Source organism: Ursus americanus, chromosome 4, assembly GCF_024610735.1.
Source record: "Ursus americanus isolate L20-20 chromosome 4, mUrsAme1.1.p, whole genome shotgun sequence".
Lineage (NCBI taxonomy): Eukaryota > Metazoa > Chordata > Mammalia > Carnivora > Ursidae > Ursus > Ursus americanus.
Genome location: NC_142130.1, coordinates 10,552,599 through 10,572,689, shown reverse-complemented (window position 1 = coordinate 10,572,689; position 20,091 = coordinate 10,552,599).

The following is a 20,091-nucleotide window of genomic DNA, read 5'->3' as shown; positions in this document are numbered from 1 at the left end:
GTGAGGTCAAAATTGAAAAAAATATGGTTATCTAAATTTCAACTTACAAAGTTTCTTCTTTGCATTTCGTCAAAGGGCTGTGCAATTTGACAGATTTTGTGGCGGGCTTCCTATCTAGGGCTTCCAGAGGCACCTCTGAGCTCCCTGCTGGTGGGTGATATAACTACCCAGGCCAAGGTTTCTAGCCCAGTGCCCCGGGCATCATCAAGAAATACTGCTGCTAGTGACAGTCTGCTGCTTGGGGGGAGGGGATGGGCACTCAGGCCTTGCCCTCATGCCCAGCTCAGCAGAATCAGTGAAGGTCTCCAAAGCTTGGGGAAACCATCCAATAATATAACCATGGCCACCATGAATGAGCTTTCTGCTTGAAGCCTTTATTGTTGTTTGCCACCTTTGCTACTCTCAAGCTTGCACAATTTTGCAGAGCCAAAAGAATCACTGATGTGGTCCTGCAGTCAGCTTCCAGGCCTCACCCCTCCAGGTTAAGCTGCGCCTTTGGTATTTGGTAAGTTGGCCTTGGATGTATTTTTTAAATCTGGTCCCAACTGCACAGGATTTAGAAGAAATTCTTTGAAGTTTCTGGCATTTGTATGGTTTCCTTCCCTAGCTTCCAGTACTGATTTGGGTTTTGCATATTTTTAAATTTTCTAGGTCATTCTGAATGGGACTGAGAGGCAGGTGGTTCAAATATGTGCCCTCTGTATCCCGTATTTCCCCTGAAATTTAGTAAGATGTTTTTTTACCTTTAGCCTTATGGGGATTGTGGAAAAAACTCTGCATTAGTTCTAAGAGAACATATATTTATCACTAATAATAAACTATTTATTAATACTGGCAATTAGAATTTACTAGTCATTCATTTACAGATTTATTTATATATTTTACTCTAGTCTTTTTTTTTTCTTTCTAGGCACGCTTTGAAAAGTAATTGAGATCTTGCTGTATATCAAACTTACATATTATTTATAAAACTTTTTATTGTACTATGAGCATGTTTACATGTTACTGATAATTTTTCTTTTATTTGCGTATTATAATCCAATTTTAAAATACCTTGTGAATGTAAATGCATATCTGTATTTATTTGTATAGACAAAGGAAAAATTATGGAAAGATATACATTAGACTGTCAACAGTCAGGAGTGAGGATGTTATAATAGGCGAGGGAGACCATTGTTTTTACTTCATAAAATTCTATATTTTTAAATTGTTACCACAAAATGCTTTTTAAAATAAAAGTGTTCTTTGTTTCTTTAATTTCTTAATTCAATGAATATATAATATTTTATTACCCACACCATTATGTTGCTGTTTAAGTAGTTTCTATTTTTCTTATAATATAAATGTCTCTGTTGTTAAAACCTCACACACACATACACGCGCACACACACACACACACACACTCCTTAGGATGTGTTTCTGCAAATAGAATTACCCCATAAGAACGTTTACAAGCCAAATTATTTCCCAAAATTACATTTTCACTTTCTATTTCACCTGCAGACCATAAAATAATCCATTTGTTTCAATGATAATTAGGTTTGGCAGTTTATGATAGAAAATAAAAACTAACAGTGGCAAAAACAAAGGAACAAGTGAATAAAGTCACTGTAATAGACACTTCAAAAAAATAAAGATATTAAAAGTTAAAAAAAAAAACCTAAACTAAGTGGCTAAAATACCTAAGGTGGACAAAGTTTCATTTATAAGACTCCCAGGGAAGCCTGGGTGGTTCAATTGGTGAAGCATCTGCCTTCGGCTCAGGTCATGATCCCAGGGTCTTGAGATTGAGTCCCGCATCGGGCTCCTTGCTCAGCGGGGAGCCTGCTTTTCCCTCTGCTTGCAGCTCTCCCTGCTTGTGCTCTCTCTCTCTCTCTCCCTCTGGCAAATAAATAAATAAAATCTTCAAAAAAATAAAAATAAAAAAACCTGTGGGGGAGGGGAAGAAAGCAGGACTCAACAGAGGGAGAAGCTGGGCTGAGGGGCAGTCTCACAAATGTCTCAGATGAACCATAGGGGGATTTTGAACCTGGGGTGTCTCCTCAGAATTGTTCCAAGTTAGAGCAAGGGGAACAGACTTTCATACCTGCATTGACCAATCAATGGATGAAGGAAGACTGAATAAGGGGACCATGCTCATGCGTGAGGCAGCTTTCTTTAGCCAAGACAATTCCCAAAGCTGGGGGCGTAAGTCCCTCAGTCTAGAAGGGTAATTAGGGTGGGGCAATTTCATTTCCTCTTTGTAATTTGTCTGTTCACTTCCTTTACTTATTATCATAACATTAAATTTAAAAAGTACCACGAAGAACATCAATGTTCTCTTTATTTAAATATTCCGTTTTGATTTGCCCATCAGAACTAGACACGCAGGATTCTACCCAAATTTTACATGTCATCATGAATACCACATTTGCTTCAAATTTCTGTCTTCTTCTCTTAAAAAAACCCAAAAAGCAAAAAACAAATATTTATCCATACAACTAAAGTTCTACCTCCAATTCGTTCCCACTCTCCAGAAAAAACTATTATCCTGTTTGTATCCCACCCATGTATATTTTTATACTTTTGGTGCAGACAGGTGGCTAATAATAAATTTTTACAACTGACTAGATTATCAACATTTTAATAAATAAGTAGTTTAACATCTATTAACGAGGGTTCAAAATAAATAGGAATAGTATTTATAAATATTATGTCTAAATTTTCTTGCAATTTATAACAGAAAGTTTTCGTCAGGAAGCTATAACTGCTCAATTCTCATTGTTATCTATGTCCCTGACTCTTTGTTAGAAAAGACTGAAAATCCTCACTTGGCAAAAGCACCAAAGAGAGTGTAGGAAATCACTTCTGAGGTCAATTAACAACTCATATCCAATCTCTTCCACAGTGATTCTTCTCCTCAATCCCAGACCAAGAGGAGTTGAAGTACAGTGGAATTCTGGGGACCATGAATCATTCTATATTTGTTAAGAAGCAAGAAAAGAATTCACCATTAAATTCATCTATACTCAAAAAAATTTTTACAAAGAAAATCTCAGGCCCAGATGGCTTCATTGGTGATTCTTACCAAATGTTTAGAGAAGAATTAACATGAATCCTTCACAAACTCCTTCAAAAAAATGGAAGAGGAAGGAACACTTACTGACACGTTTCATGAGACCAGTATTGCCCTGAAACCAAAAGTAGACCAAGACCTCACAAGAAAACAAAAGACCAGTTTCCTTTACAAATACAGATCTTAAAATCTTCAACAAAATACTAACAAACCAAATCCAGCAACATATGAAAAGGATTATACACCATGACCAAGTCAGTTTTATCACAGGAATGCAAGGTTAGCTCAACATGCAAAAATCAATTATTATAATACATCGTATAAATAAAATAAAGGATAAAAACCATGTGATCTTTACAATAGATGGAGAAAAAGCATTTGAAGGAAACCCCAACATATTTCATGTTAAAAACACTCAACAAACTAGAAATGAATAGGAACTTCCTCAAGCAGATAAAGGGCATCTACAAAATATGCATGGCTCACATACACAATAGTGAAAGACTGAAAGCTTTCTTCCTATGATCAGAAACAAGATAAGGATGTCTGCTTTTACTATTTCTATTCAACATTGTACTTGTGGTTATAGCCAAGGAAATTAAGCAATTAAAGAGAAAAAAATGCATCCAGAGTGGAAAGAAAGAAGTAAAGCTATCTCTATTCGCAGATGACAATGACCTTATCAGAACCTGTGAATTCAAAGTGTCTGTCAGGGTTGGCTTTTTTTTTTTTTTTTAATGTAGTTAAGAATAAAGATCAGAGGTAAATAGTTCTTCTGTCTGAGCAGGACTTGTGATGGCAATGTGTTTGTCACCTGTAAAGCCATACCCTGGAAGTTGGAGACTGAAGAAAGGAAAAGAATAATGACACTGGGTAATAATGTAAAGGCCTATTTTCAGAGTTTATTTCAGGGTAAGTCATTGCAGATTATCAGAACATTTAGAAAGATTTTTCCATTTAATATGATTTGGACAATATGATCTCTAAGAATTATTATTTCAGAAGTGTGTGTGGGTGTGTATTTACCCATAGGACACACACAGTCAAGATCAGAAGATCACAAAGAGGATGAGAAATCGTGTCTCCGCTTGACCCTGGCAGAGGGAATCCCGAAAATATTGGGAAATGGGTTGGCAAAGGCCATCCTGGATTACTATTGTTCTAGGTTACAATTTTATAATGATTATTTTAGATGGAATCATTCAGATTTTGAGAATTAGACTTCTGTTGATTATTGTGTCTGGTGGGTCATTTTGGTTATTGAAACAGATCATAGGTCAAGGCATACCATTGTGGCCAGGAGGTTGGGGTTTCTATGAATGACTGGAGATTCTCACTGTAAGAACTGGAACGTGACCCTTACCAGGAGAGAGGGAGGAAATAGGGGATCCTAAAACAAAAAAGTCAGACCTGGTGAGAACTCTGCAAGAGGTTTCCTTTATTTGGACTCTGGAAAGTTATATACAGTATTCATGACTTTATCTTAGTTTTTACTTTTGAGCAAGTAATAAACAAAATGAATACAAAATGTAAAAGCTACACAAAGAGTACACAGGGAAAGGAAACCTTCCCCTCCCCCTTCACCCATAAACATTTCCTCTGATCAACCTCAAACCTTGAACAGAGCAGTCTTGTTCAATGGTGCTATGAGGACCTGAGGGTTGAGACAATGAAGAGACATGTAGCCTTGCAGCCCAACCCCTCCTCGGTAGCCAGCTTGGCAAGGACAGCATGATTTGGGGTAGGGTGGAGGGAGATAGCTGTCCAGGAGTTCGGGATAGTGCTGAGCAGCAGGGATAGCAGAAGATCACGGCATGGCTTGGAGGCATGGCTGAAAACCTAGTGAAGGTGCGAGTTGCAGTGCGCACTGACTCGAATCTGGGGTGAGGCCCAAAGCCTCCGTCTACAAATGTGCAACTGAAAAGTGACCCTTGATGGAAAGGGGCAGGGAATGGGAGGGAAGGCTCCTTCCTGCTCTTACAAGAATGGAGGTGAGCCAGTTGGCAAACAGCCCACAGGTAGATCAAACTGGGAACCGACATGCAGCCCCACGAACAATGAACATTTTTAAGAGGACAGGGCTACAAAATTGTTTTCTCCCTATAACCTCTGCCTTTCGTTGCAGCTCTCCGTTTGTCCATTCTCCTTCACCTTCCCTCTGCTGTTTCGCCCCCCCACCTCTTTATTAGACCAACACCTGTACTCTCTTTATTACAGCTTCCTTTCTCTTTACCCCAAGAGGAAAGTAATTTTGATAGAAGAGAGAGTTCTCATTTGATTCTCTAATGATATCACTTTGTGTCTATTCAAGGCAGGTCATTTAACCTTTCTGAACCGTAATTCCCACATCTGTAAAACTGATGACTACTTACATATTTCCCAGGCTTGCTGAGCAAAGCAATTATAAAACACTCAGCAATGTAAAAAATAATGTAGAAATGAAGAAATCTGCTGCTCCTGCTTTGAGCATTTTGGGTGCTACAGACTGGGAGCTCCTAGGCAAGCTCTTGATGTAGGACCACCAGCCCTGGGGAGGACACATTCTCGGAGATTCTGCTGGTATCACAAGAGGAGTGCAAGTCTACACGAACTTGCCTCTTCCACAGGAAGAAAGAAGAGAAAGTGGGAGACTAAGATCTGTGGCCTGGAGGGGTGGGCCAAAGGGGAGACAGGGTTGCTGCCTGCTGGCTGCTGATGGCAGTGGTACTATCTAGACACTGATATTTGGGCTGGCCTCCATGTGGGAAAGGACAGCCTGGGACTTTGTGCTGAGACAAGAGCTTCATCGGGATCAAATGACTGACAGTAACCTTAGAGCACATTTCCTCTAGGAGGAATAACCATATAAGCTTAAATCCTTAGAACCGCGCAAGCCACGGAACCATATAAGGCTAAAGTAAACGAGAAAAAGTTGAAATCAAATCCATACCTCTGTATATCACAATTTCATGTATAGGTAGTTTTTGTTATTTTCCTGATAGTCCAAATTTTCTACAATGAGAATCTTTATTTATAGAAGCAGAAAAAAATGAGTTAGAAGTAATTTTATAATGGAAGCAATCTAAAGCCCCAAATATAGAAATGGTAATACAATTATGGAACTTTAGGAATCATTAAAAAAGATAAGATAAAGGGTATAAAAGTCAGTATGAAAACATGACTATGATATAGTAAGTATGACAAAAAGCAGTATATGTATATTTGGTATGATTAAAATTATGTGATATATATTAAATATACACACTAGAAGAAAGAATGTACAGAAACACTAATAGTTCATGTTTTCTGAAGGTTTTTAAAATCTATGAGCAATTTTAAAAATTTCCTTTTTTTTTTAAGATTTTATTTATTTGAGAGAGTGCGCGAGAGTGCGAGAGTGAAAGAGCATGAGCAGGGTGGGGGGAAGAGGGAGAGGGAGAGGGAGAAGCAGACTCCCCTTTGAGCAGGAAGCCCGATGCGGGGCTAGATCCCAGAACCCTGAGATCATGACCTGAGCCAAAGGCAGATGCTTACCTGACTGAGTCACCCAGGCACCCCTAATTTTAACCTTTCTTAAAGGTGGCTTATTTCAAAACTTAAAATATTAATAAAAACGGCACAACTACTTTTTTCAGAATTCCCAGGGACCAAGGGCAACTGTAAACAAAACAGTAAATCCAGAGTACAAATGCTCAGGAGTGCTGTGCCCCTGGAGTGGCAGGAGTTGGAGATGGCCTCTACCAAGAGGAAGGAGTTTGAGGCCAAGGATGGAGAGTGCAGGGGGTTCCTGCTTCTATCCTGGAGCCCATGGGGATGAAATGGGCTGCGTGATCCCGGAGTGCTGTAGCTCACGAATTTGGGGGATTCATGTTGTCCCCCGAATAGTTTTATTTTTTGTAATACCCAAGCCTTCAATAAAATCTTGTTCAAACACACTGGCCTCCTTTCGGCTTGGAGAGCAAAAAGGGAAGATCCTTGTGGCCATGCTTAGGGAGAGCCATGCTCCACCAGCTGGAGCGTGGTGCAAAGGAGCTGCTGAAAGGAGGAGATGAATCTCACAGAAATGGAGGCAGGAACTCCTGACTCAGCTTTTCCTCTCCTAGTTGGGACGGTGTGAGGAGAGGATCTGGAAGCTTTGGTGCTTTATTTTTGTTCTGGTTGCAGGCATTTCCCATCCGCTGCCAGGCAGCGTGGAGCCGTGGGGGAGGAGGAGGCCTAGGGCCACAGGTGAGCCCGTAGGTAGCTGTGCTCTCAAACTGCTAACTTGGCAGCTGCTAAGTGGCCAGCGTTCCTGAGCCGTCCTCAGTTCTGTCCAGTTTCACAGTGTCACCCAACCTGCTCAACCCAGCCACATCAAGATGAGGGGGACTATTTGGTATCTCTGTGTAGTTCTGAGCAGTGATGGTTTTCACGAATCGATCACCAACTTGCTACCTCCTAAACAGCTCTTTCCTCCACCCTGCTTCTCCATTCCTGTTACCACTGCCTGAGTTCTTCTCGATTTTCTGTCTCCTTATTGCAGTAACTTGGGCATGGATTCCCCCTCTCTGTTGTTAGGAGCCCCACCCCAAACTACCAAAGTGCTGCTTTTAAACAGACTTGACCATGTTACTCCTCTATTTTAACCTTCTGAAGCTCTTCATTGATTACAGGATACAGTCTAAATGTCTTAGTCTGAGATTTAAGACCCTCTACACTTCCTCCCCAGCCGCATTTCCCACACCATCGTTTACCACTGGCCTCCTGTTCTAGCTCCATAATATTACTTCAAGGTTCTTCTTTTCTTAATCCCTTTCTTTCATTCCTCTCTCTCTCTCCCGTCTTTCTCCTTTCATCTTTATTTCTTAAAACAACAGGAACAATAACAAAACCCATAAACATGGGAAATAAAAATGAAAGAAAAGAAAAACTCACAATCCAACAACCCCAACGCCTAATTACTTTAGTATCATTTGATAGCAATTTATTATTTCTTTATATGCACACTAACTCTAGATTATAGACTTCTGTTTAGACTGTAGACATCTTTATTACTCTCTATTTTGAAGACAAAAACACGTTTCAGAGAAATCATGATGTTTCCTCATTTTTTAAAATGTTGCTTCACAAATCTCACCACGGTTTTAATCACAGGTTAGAAGGTATGAAATTTAGTCCTTAAATGAAGAAGAGCAAGATACCTAACTTTCTTTACTTGGCTCTGACTCAGGATATGAATTCTTCCGGGTGTGGCGGAAACGTGATTTCGGTCGATTTGCCATACGTAGCTCTGTTCCTTCTGGTCGCATCTTTGTTCCGGGGGCTTGCGCTGGATCCTCAATTTCATCTTGCCACACTGGCATCTTCTGAGATGTCCATCACCCAGACTGTTCCTTGAGCAGTGTTTAGTGCCAGCCGTTGAAGAAGCCACTGGAGAGACTCCCATCGTAACAACCCATGTGGCCCCTGGGATTTCAGGACTGCTTCTGCGCCACCTGTGGGTTGGGAGATCACTGTTGAACTCTCACACCATGGCAGGGCTGGGAGCTGGGAAGGGGAGCTTAACCATTAAATATGCCACCGTTTCTTCTCTGTGACCTCGAATCCCCCCTTCCCCCAGAGCTTGGCCTGTGGCATGAAGGACGGGCCCCTGTCACTGCTATCTCTGTTCCCCTTCCAATTCTCCTCTTCCAATCTTTTTCTAGTCTGAGGCCTTTCTCTTCTCCTAAGGAACTCCGTTCAGAAATGTGAAGACTCCCTTTCTCTGCTTGATGCTACCCTGACTTTTTCCTGAGATGACGAAGGTCAAATCAGATGCTTGAGCAGAGGGAGGGGTCAAGGCAGAAAAGGAAAAACTGAGGAAAATTAATGTCTCAAAAAGACTCTTCTGACACAGTAACATAGATAAAAATTTTCCTTTCTACTTTTTAAATCGACTATAAGCACATCCCATATTCTTACCTAGTCTTTAAAATTATCATTCCTAAAATTGTCTAGTGCTGTGTTACTTCAATTCCACAAGGGTGTAGGATCTGTTGTGTTCTTTTGGTTGTGAGGGCCAACCTCACTGGGGCTGGCTTCACTGGGGCTGGCTTCACAGAAAGGGCAATGGGGGAGGGGCTGTGTACCAAAAGCGACTTTACAATCTCCTTCAGCAGCTTCTTACTGCTGCTAGCAATCAGACTTCCAAGATTCGTACATCAGTTAGACACATTTGGTTTCTCTCCCTGTTTATATTGAACAAAGAAGTTCTAATGTAATGGGCTTCCCAAGACTCCGATGCTTCCCGAAAGATCAAATGGGCACTTCATGTCCTAATGTAGTTCACAAGTGCATAGAGAGCGTCAAACACAAGCATTTTGGAAATACAGAGAGCTGAAGAAAATTTTGCTGTGTAAAAATTTGTTTGCTGCCCATGATGCAAAATCCAGTACACGAGATTGTTCAAATCCAATTGTTCAAATTTCCCTGGCACTTGATTTTGTTTGCATGTTATAGGACATAATAATATGTAATATAATGATACATATAAAGTGATCTCAGATGTGGCAAACTTGTTGGAAAGGGTGAGGAGACCAAGCAAATTACTCCAAAGTAGGGTTTGCAAACACAGTTTTTCTGTCTTTGGATTGTGTATTTGGGCTGGTGGAGATTGGGATGTGGGGCAGGACTGAAGTCTCCCCCCTGACCCCAATCCCCTACCAAGGGTCCAGCCTCTGGTGTTAGGTACAGACTTAGAGTATCTGACAGACCTGACTTGCTATAATCTTGAGCAATATACTTAACTTCTCTAAATGTTCTTTTTTTTTTTTGTCTGAGATGCTAATAACCGTCCAACCTATTAAGGTTGTTGTAAGGATTAGAGAAAATGTAATGTGTGGCTCATAGTAGATATTCCATAAAGGGTAGCTATCATTAGTATTATTGCCTGCAAAAGGGTCTAGGAGCATAACTGGGATGATTACAAAGGAAAGACAAGGTGAAAAAAAAAAATGAACACCAACAAATCACTCAGCCTGTGATGACTGTCCTTTGGGGAGTTTTAAAAGCTGATCATCGCTTGATTTCACGATACTAAGGTCCCACAAAGTATCCTGTGACACGTTTATTAGTTTAAATGATTTTAGCTGCTTGAGATCTTAGATTTTTTTTTTGTAACACCCTTTGTGCTACTGAATGTCCTCTGGGGAGTTACAAAATCAAGACTGAGATTTCCTTTAACATATTAATAGAAAAGTAAATAAATAAAGTGGCCTCTTCTTAATATAAGATAACATCTCATAAATGGCTGGCTTCATACCCTGGCTGACACCAAAGTGTTATTTCAATCCCTTGCCCCTTCCTTCCATCTTGCTCTTCCACACCCCCCAAAATAAGCACAAGAAAGTAAAAGCTGTCATTTCACCTCAAAGCAATGGTCTAGGTATATAGATAGGACATTCCAAAGGGTGGAGCAGAGCAATGGATAGAAATAAGAAAGAAAACCAGAGAGTGAGAACCAGCAGCCATGGGAGAGTAACTCCAAGAGAAGAGAGAGGAGGGAACCCTTGAATAGGCGTGGGAGGTGGCAGATGTGGTCCTGAGTGTCAGCTCACCTCTGGACACCCCCAGGGCAGATGACTTCATTCAGTCTCATTCTCAAAACTTGTTCTCCTGAATGATTGCTCCAAAAGCATAAGTCACAACTCCTGTATAAATGTCGACCCTAACTCTTACCTGAGAGTATTCCAGCTACCCTCAGAAACCAGGGCTTCTCAGGAAACCTGAGTACCCACTCCCAACTGTTTGGGAGAGCTCCAGGAAAGTACCTCTTTTAACCTCAATGCCCTCATTTGCATGCTTTTGTTTAACAAATTTTTGTGTAGCCCCTATCAGGGGCCAGGTATTGTGATTCACCCTGATGATAAAACAGAGAACAGGAGAGACAGGGTCTTTGATTTTACGATGCTTATCCTCTAGTGCAAGTAGACAGAAAACAAATAAACCATTAAATGAATAATACAAATGGGGGTGGGTCCCTCAGGCAAAGAAAGAGCACTCAGGCCACTGGAGCTTGACAGAGCCCCTGAGGCTGGCAAGTTAGGTGAGTATGAGGACCGCCCACAGAGGGGGTGCCAGGGGTGGGGCTGGGTGGTGGGAGGTGCAGGGAGGAGGGGGCTTGAGGTGGGGGTTGGAGAGGCTGCCCCAGTGGGAGGAGGCTGCAGAGGCAAGCATGTATGGGGGAGCCAGGCCATGAGTTTCACATGAAGAGCAGTGGGAAGAAGCCCCTGGAAGATTTTAAGCAGAGATGAGATGATCTCTGTGTGGTTTATGAATATTTCAACATTCCTGTCAGTTTGAAAGTTCTATTCTGACTACCCCCTGCGAGTTCTTTGGCCCAAGTAGCCCCTTCAATAGGAGAGAAAAGTCTCCAATCTAAAGAGTAGGCCTTGTTTTAGACAATCCCTTTCTAGGTATCTGCTGACCTCTCCCGCCACCTCTGATCGCATTGGTCTGGAATGTTTACCTCGCTACCATTGTAACAAATCCCCACGTTTGAAATTTCTCGGCATTCCCCTACAAATCCCACGTCAAGGTGTATCACCCGTACCTTACTGACTTTTGATGAACTGTGTTCCAGCTTGTCTTTAATTCTCTGTAAACCTCGACTATCACCTGACCGAAGCCTTGAGCCTCAGCGTTCTAAACCACAATGGCTCTCCTCCACGAAATCATGTGCTTGGAACTGATAAGCCCCTTGTCGAGAAGAAGAGGAGGAATCCAACAAGCATTTGTGTTGTGTCCTGCATCTCCCACAAAGATAAAGTTGTTCTCTCCAAATTACGGCCTCCAAAGACATCCTAAACCCTTTCGGCTTAAGTGTTTTAGGATATCCAGAGAGAGCTCAGCAAACACCACATGGCGGGGAACCACAACCACAGCGTCTGCTCTGAAGCAATTTAACTCATGGCGTCTGAGCAAAGAGCTGGTCTTCCCAGACTCCATTTCTCACAGAAGTCCATGGAATTTCTTCCCCCCGCCTTCACTGAGGCCGGCACGAGATCGCCCTACGCGCGCAGCATTTGCGTTTTACAGCCTGACCCGAGACGAGGAGAAGAGCCGCCTCTGATACCTTCGGATTTGGTCCGGGGGTTGGTGCCCGAAGTCGACCTTTACCTGCAGCTGGTCAACGGCTTTAAGATCCGGGATCTCTTCTTCTCGTTCTCAGTTGCCTGGAGAGCCATAAATGGCAGTCTGGTAACTGCCTCACAAACAGCGCCCATCGGTAAGTCCGTAAAGCAGACGCCATGTGCGCTCACAACACGCGAGGGAACACAGTTTGTTCCCTTCTGTCCCCGGCGCGGTGCGAGCCCGGCGTGCGGAGCCCGTGCGTGCGAGGCCCGCGTGAGGAGCCCGTGCGTGCGGAGCCCGTGCGTGCGAGGCCGGCGTGGGGAGCCCGTGCGTGCGGAGCCCGTGCGTGCGAGGCCGGCGTGGGGAGCCCGTGCGTGCGGAGCCCGTGCGTGCGAGGCCGGCGTGGGGAGCCCGTGCGTGCGGAGCCCGTGCGTGCGAGGCCGGCGTGGGGAGCCCGTGCGTGCGAGGGCGGCGTGGGGAGCCCGTGCGTGCGAGGGCGGCGTGGGGAGCCCGTGCGTGCGAGGCCCGCGTGAGGAGCCCGTGCGTGTGGAGCCCGTGCGTGCGAGGCCCGCGTGGGGAGCCCGTGCGTGCGAGGCCGGCGTGGGGAGCACGTGCGTGTGGAGCCCGAGCGTGCGAGGCCCGCGTGGGGAGCCCGTGCGTGCGAGGCCGGCGTGGGGAGCACGTGCGTGTGGAGCCCGTGCGTGCGAGGCCCGCGTGGGGAGCCCGTGCGTGCGAGGCTGGCATGGGGAGCACGTGCGTGCGAGGCCCGCGTGAGGAGCCCGTGCGTGTGGAGCCCGAGCGTGCGAGACCCGCGTGGGGAGCCCGTGCGTGCGAGGCCGGCGTGGGGAGCACGTGCGTGCGGAGCCCGTGCGTGCGAGGCCGGCGTGGGGAGCCCGTGCGTGCGAGGCCGGCCTGCGGAGCGAGGCTGCGCAGCGCACACGTGATCGACGTTTCCAAAGCTCCGCTGAAAGATTTACTTAGTATTCAACTGGCACCCGCAAGTCAGCTGAGAGGGCTCTGTTCATCAGGTTTTTTCTATAGTTTGAACGATTTGGAATTAGGAAGATTGGATTATTAGGTCAGAAATGAGAGCAATTGCAATGCACAGACCAGCTTCTTAGGATGGTTGTACTTAGGGCACAGGAGTCAAAAATCACAATTTCTTTCTTTGCCTTTTACATTTTTTCTCATCTTGTCTAAAAACTCCCATTCCACACTCTACTTTTTCCTGGAGGATTATGTCTAAGTTGAAATTATTTTAATTTCACTCCCTTCAGAGTTATCTGTCAGGGTTGGTTTTTTTTTCCCCCCTAGAATGTTAAGTCCTCCTGGCAAAGCCTCACAATCTGTTTTCCTTGAACCTACAAGAACCTTGTTAACTGTGTGATACGGAGTAAACCAAACATTTGTGTAGTGTCTGTCTGCCTGGGAGATAAAGCTGTTCTTGCAATTAAAGTCCTGGAAGACATCAATAACTCCCTTTCGTTTCAGGCATTTGAGGAGAGTTGCCTAAAAATAAATAAATAAATACATAAATAAATAAATAAAAATAAGACAGTTTTACAGAGTCCTTGGATGTATGGAGAATGTCACTGTATTGCAGTAAGATACTGAGTATACTTTTGGGCAAATAAAGAGTTGGTTCAGAAAGGAACATGTTAGTAATACAATAAAAATTCCTCACAATTATTTACTTTTGACCTGGCATTTAAAATGAAAAGGACTGCTTGATCCTGCTTGATTGAACGCCACAATGCCTTCATTTTTCCATTTTAGTTTCATGTGTTAAATTTTCCTAAAAGAATAAAAACTGCTAATTCCAATCAATTACTAGTTTAAGAGAAACATCCATTTATCATAAAGTTCTTAGGTTTTACCAGAGGTGGGTGGAAATGACCAGGCCTAGTTGTGGATTTTAACAGACTACTTTACCAAACATTATAATCCAAATGGCTAAAATTCCATTTTAAAGGCTTCTATACTTCCCTGAGTTTTGTTCAGAACTTGTATCCAGGGTTATGCCAGTTTGTAAACTGTTCTCGAAACCACAAAGACCCACAAATCCCCTCTGAGGATTGAAATGCTTTGCTCAAGGAGCAAAGGATATATTTTGTGAAAAACTCTTCTATTAACGAACACAGTTATTATAACAGCATGATTTATAAAAAGTCACTTGTTTATTGTTTGGCGAATGCTAGTTTTCTGTTATTCTAGGAATGAGTTTCAGTTTCATTTTCTAGATTCGGATCCCCCTACATATAACGGGTGGTGGTGGTCAAAGACTCCCTCTATGTGGATGTGTGGGGGTGGGGAGGTTGGAGGGAATAAGACACACTCAAGTCTAAGTGCAACTTGTGAGATAGTCAAACCTGGGAAAGCCTACTGCTCCCCTAATTTAAATGCCCAGCAAGCTGACTTGGCTGTTATTTCTAAGTGTTACAGAACATGAATCTGAACGACGTGACCTCTCTAGTAACTCAACTCACATTTTGGGTAATTTCCTACGGGAAGCCCTTAATTAAAGGCATTTCCTTCCTTCCCTTTCCCCTTCTCTCCTGTTCTTCCTTGATGTCCACTGGCCAGAATCAGGGAAGATACTTCAATGTATGCAACTGGTTTCTGGTGAGCTATAGCTTGCTCTTGGATTTGAAATTAGATCTTCAAACTGATGCTATCAGCATTTTACCAAAATACTTCAGTGATGTGTAATAACGCAAACAATAAATGGCCAAAAAAAATGGATCACAATCAGAGCTTAGACTTAGTTTCTGCACAAAGTAAGTTGAAGGGTCCCCAGAGGTATTTTCTTCTAACAGCATCAGAGCCATATTAGGAATGGGCCAGAACATCATGCTAGTTGTTGCAAGGGTTCAGTGTCAGGCTTGTTTAGAGCAGCATGAACTAAGTGGCTTTTAAAACTCCTTTGTTGATAGGATTCTGTGGTTCTGAGACCCAGAGCCTTGGAATTCCCCAGAAGCAGCCGCAAGAATTTCTAGAGTCTTTTGTAGTGCCCCAGGACAGTTGAAAGTGACCAGTACTCCAATTCCCAAGCAGACCAGGGCTAAAGAGGGAAAGAATTGAAAGGGGGGGGGGGAGGCAGGGAGGAGAAGGGAGGAAAGATAAGTACAGTGGAAATTTGTTTAATGTTTAATGGCCAAAAAGTATGGCATGCTTACCTCTGAGCACTTTCTCCCCTTATATTTCATGTGTATATATGTGCCTGCCTGTGAGAGAAAGAGGGAGGGAGAGAGAGAGAGGAAGAGAGAGAGAGGAGAGAAGAGAATTGGTACAGTGGGCTTATAGCCTGACCTTCATTTCATTTACTTCACACAGTCATCCTTAAATTCATTCTCTACAATCTGCTCCCCCGCTCCCCCCCCCCAAAACACTAAAATCCAGTGCTTATCCCGCTTGTCCTCAGAAGCCTTCCCTGACCACCCCAGCCCAGGACGCTTTGCCCTGTTGGTCTCTCACTTACTATTTGCACTAGCCATTTGGCCCGTATCAATGACAGCCTGGTGGTGCCACTTATCTCGCCCCATGTGTATGTCTTATCTGTCCAATTAGATCCAGAGCTCTTAAGAGCAAGGGCAACTATCTTTTGTTTTTTTTAATTTAATTTAATTTTATTTTATTTTCAACCGTATCACACATAGGAGTTTAGCACAGTACTTTACACACAGTAGTAGGTGGTCAATCAGTACTTGTTAATTGATTAAAAATTTGGAAAAGGAACATGTTTTGCAAGCCCACCTTGCTGGCCCAAAGAAGATGGAGATTTAATAATCTTCATGCCCAGACATTTTTCTCTATGGAGGAAACCTTGAACGCCTTCAAGGTTTAAGTTTGTGTGATTTCAGGTTGAGGATAATTCCACTTCTGCTCTGGTCGTAATGCCTTACATTTAATTGGTAAAAGAGCCACCCTGGTTGTAGTACCCATTTCAAGTTCTATATTTTAACAGAAGAGAGGTTTTGAGGACATCTGTGTCGTACCAGTTATAGGGAAAGAAGGAATCAGTGGCTGGAGTAGCATTATTTGTGCTTTCATATCCCCCTTCAATATATCAAAGTTTGCTTCTTCAAATTTCTCTTGGGAGCACCATTCCTCATAGTAGCCAAATATCTACTAAGGATTCATTTTCCATTTTTGCTATATTTTTGCCCAGATCATACAGTTCAGCTTAGACTAGAAGTCAGGGAAGTATTTTTTTGTATCCTGGATGGATTGAAAATAGAGTTTGTCACGACAAGCAGTAATTATGGAGTACTTCATATTTGTGAAGTGCTTACCAATCTTTTACCAGTCTGCCTTTGAAACAGTATTGTTGATGTAGGCTACTTATCTTCTGAATTTCCAGATGGGGAAAGGGCAGAGAGGTTAAGTGGCTTGCCTGAAATTTAATAGTATGTTACTAGCAGTGCTCCAGTATTAATGCTCCACAATTCCCGAGAGAAAAATGTTGTCCATGTTTCCTTTCTAATTTTGAAGGAAAAATAATCCCAGAGCTACCCATTATCTGCTGATTTGTAGGGTGGTAGAAGTCTTCTGTTTGTGGTTTTTATTTGTGAAGAATCAGAGGGATACTTCAGCAAAATAATACTGATCGAAGAAGTTTTGAGTAACATAGTGCATGAAGAAAATAATTTTGTGTATAGAAGGGCATATAGGGGCGCCTGGGTGGCTCAGTCGTTAAGCGTCTGCCTTTGGCTCAGGGCGTGAACCCGGCGTTCTGGGATCGAGCCCCACATCAGGCTCCTCCGCTATGAGCCTGCTTCTTCCTCTCCCACTCCCCCTGCTTGTGTTCCCTCTCTCGCTGGCCATCTCTCTCTCTGTCAAATAAATAAATAAAATCTTTAAAAAAAAAAAAAAGAAGGGCATATAAAGCTACAATAAGAGTTGTTCACCACAGTAGCTAGATAATCGAACCTCAATGTAAAAGCTAACAACAAAGTTGTCCTTTCCTAAACAGTTTTAGGCTCTATGCTTTCTGTTTTATTTGGGTTGATTTGTATGCATTGGGAGAATTGGAGGATGGGGTCAGACTTCTGGTGTGGTGCGGAGGGTATTAGCGAGGTGACTGGGTCTCACTGAATCTCAGTTTCTAGAGGCCAACCCCAGGGCCCCATCCCATTGACTTATCACTCCTGAATTCAGTAAATGACCTGCAGTGACCTGGAGCCTTATTTTTTTTCATCTCCAGATCTGTCCAGGTGATTCATAGACGCTTCTCTGCACACGACCAAAGAAATCCATCTTGGGATGCTATTTTGCTCTGAGTAGGCCCCTTGGGCTGTGACTGGTTTCCCTCTTGGGAAAAGGACTGCAACTGGAGAGGTGCAACTGTTAGTAAAATTGATTTTTATCCAACTTAAATCCTATCTCCGCTCAGATATGCCTGGTTTTCTGCTCACTTGCTTGGGGAGCAAGATTATATTCCTCTAACTTAAACATCATGGATGAAGCATTATACTGAGTCCCTGTCAATATTTAAATTCTTGGCCCACAAGCCTGATAATGTGAAAGAATTCCACGCTTTTTCAAGGTGGAAGAATCACCTTAGCCAAGAATCACCTTAACTGGGTTTAAGGGAGTCCCCTCCTTGGTGGGTCTCTGGAAAAGCTGGATGGAGGAGAGGTAACTCTTCTCCTTCCTCTGCTTTTCTCTGTATCAAGGAATGTTTTAAAAGGAAGAGGAGTTTGCATACTTAGTAAAGTCTTCACAGCTCAGATAGTCTTGGCCTCATCTTTGAAACTACTCATCAAGTGGGTGTTGGGAACCCTGAATGTTTTTGGAGAAAAAAAGAGGATCAAATCAAGCAAAGCACAAAGTCATTCAAAAGTTACTTCTAGGGAAGAGATAAGTATTCTTATTTGAAGAGGCCAGTCTCCTTCGTTCTCTGAGGAAAGACTTTTTGGCTACCTTAGTTAAATAGGTTCACAGTAATTCTTAGGATTTGTGTGGAAGAAAAAGTAAAAGTTGTCTTTAGCCCTCCTGATGGCTACATTTATCTTCTGTCCGCATAAAGCCCCATCTTTAGAAATTTGGCCTTCCAGCCCTATTACTATATCAATTAAAGTCTAAGAAACTTTATAATCTTAATATTGACTTATTTTTTATAACTATAATTATCCCCCCCCCCATACCATTAAGGGCCTATTCAATAAGAGAGGACTCTCTTTTCCCTGGAGATTTAGAGTCCTATGAAAAAGTCACTTTGAAAGTGACACCCTAAAGCAATGTCACTGTGATAATCCAAGGAGACTGTAACCAAAGAACACATTTCTTTTTCATTTCACTGCTGGCATGTTTATTACCTATTTATTTCACTCCTTCTATCTCTGGAAAAAGCTTGACATTAAGGATGTTTTTCTTTTTTTCAAAGTGTGTCATTGGGTTGTGAGGAAGAAACCTGAGAACATATCGTGGGGCATTTGGCTATGTGTACACTAATAAAAACTAGCATTTCGCCTCTTTGTAACAGTTTTTTTTTTAACTTCCTTTTGTGAAGGGCCCCTACGATGAGGATTGGTTGGGCTTCTGCATTAATAGCAGAAAATAATAGTAGTTGACATTTATTAGGTGAAGACTATACGAGAGGCAGTGAGACCACCGCTTTACATGTCCTATTCTGCACAACAACCCCATGATAATACTAAGACAGAGCCCGTGATAATACTAAGGTAGTATTATCCTGAGTGAGCAGAGGAATGAGACTGAGCTTTGGATGGTTAAGGGAATTGCATAGGGTTGCATTGCTCATGGGAAATAGAACTGGAATCAGAACTTGGACAGTTTTATCCAAAGCCAGGCCTTGGCCCTTCCACAGCTGCATCAAGCTGCTCCTTGTAGCTCATCATTTGGGAGGTAAGAGAACATCTTCCCATAGCTAAGAGGCTGTGGTCCACTCTTTGCTGAGCACTGCCTCTATGTAGACTGCTAGAACTCATAAACTCAAGAAAAAAATATTTTCACAAAATACTGTGCAAGAGAATGGAACTTAATTTATAATAAAGAATATATATTTGCTGGTGGGCCAAAAGGACCAAGAAAGAAGGACAGAGGGTCTTTATTTTGGTGGACAAAAATTATTGTTATCTCCTCAAAGCCTTGAAATTGCTGGCTCTGGAGGAAGTACCAGCCCACCAATCTCTAGGACTAGTGATAAGGAGGCATGACTGTTTCTCCCTACTCCTGATCAATAAAATGATTTCAGGAAACCATGAGGAGTTTTCAACAGAGCCTGCCACTTTATAGTTAGTGGTTTGGGAATCTCAAGAATGATATAATAAACTTATGGAAACTGAGATTTGAGAAATAATTAATGTGTTTAATGGATTAAATTACACCAAGAATCGATGTGCATACATGTATTGGATAGATAGATAGATAGATAGATAGATAGATAGACAGATATGAAAAATGAATCTTGACCCCTGACCTCACACCATACTGAAAAAGCCATTCCAGATGGATTATAGAACTAAATGTAAAAGGAAAAACAATAAAGCCCCTGGAAAATAACAGGAAAATATCTTTGTGACTTTGAAGTAGAAAACTAGTTCTTAAACAGGGCATAGAAAATACTAACAATAAAGGAAAATATTGGTGTATTAGACATTGATAAAAGTAAGAGCTTCTGTCACACAAAAGGCACCCTGAAGAGAATAAAAACACAAGCCACAAAACAGAAGAATATATTTGCAATGCATAGAACTCAAAAATGACTCAGAGCCACAATTTTTAAAGAACTTCTAAAAATCAGTAAGAAACAGAGCAGACAATCCAGTAGAAAAATGCACAAAAGACTGGAACAAAGATGTACAAAAGAAGATACTCAAAAGGCCAGTAAATATTACTATCCATTAGGGAAAAACATATGTGATTTCACTGCACTTGAACTAAAATGGCTAAAATTAAGAGGACTGACAATACAAAGAGCTGACAAAGATACAGAAAAACATACA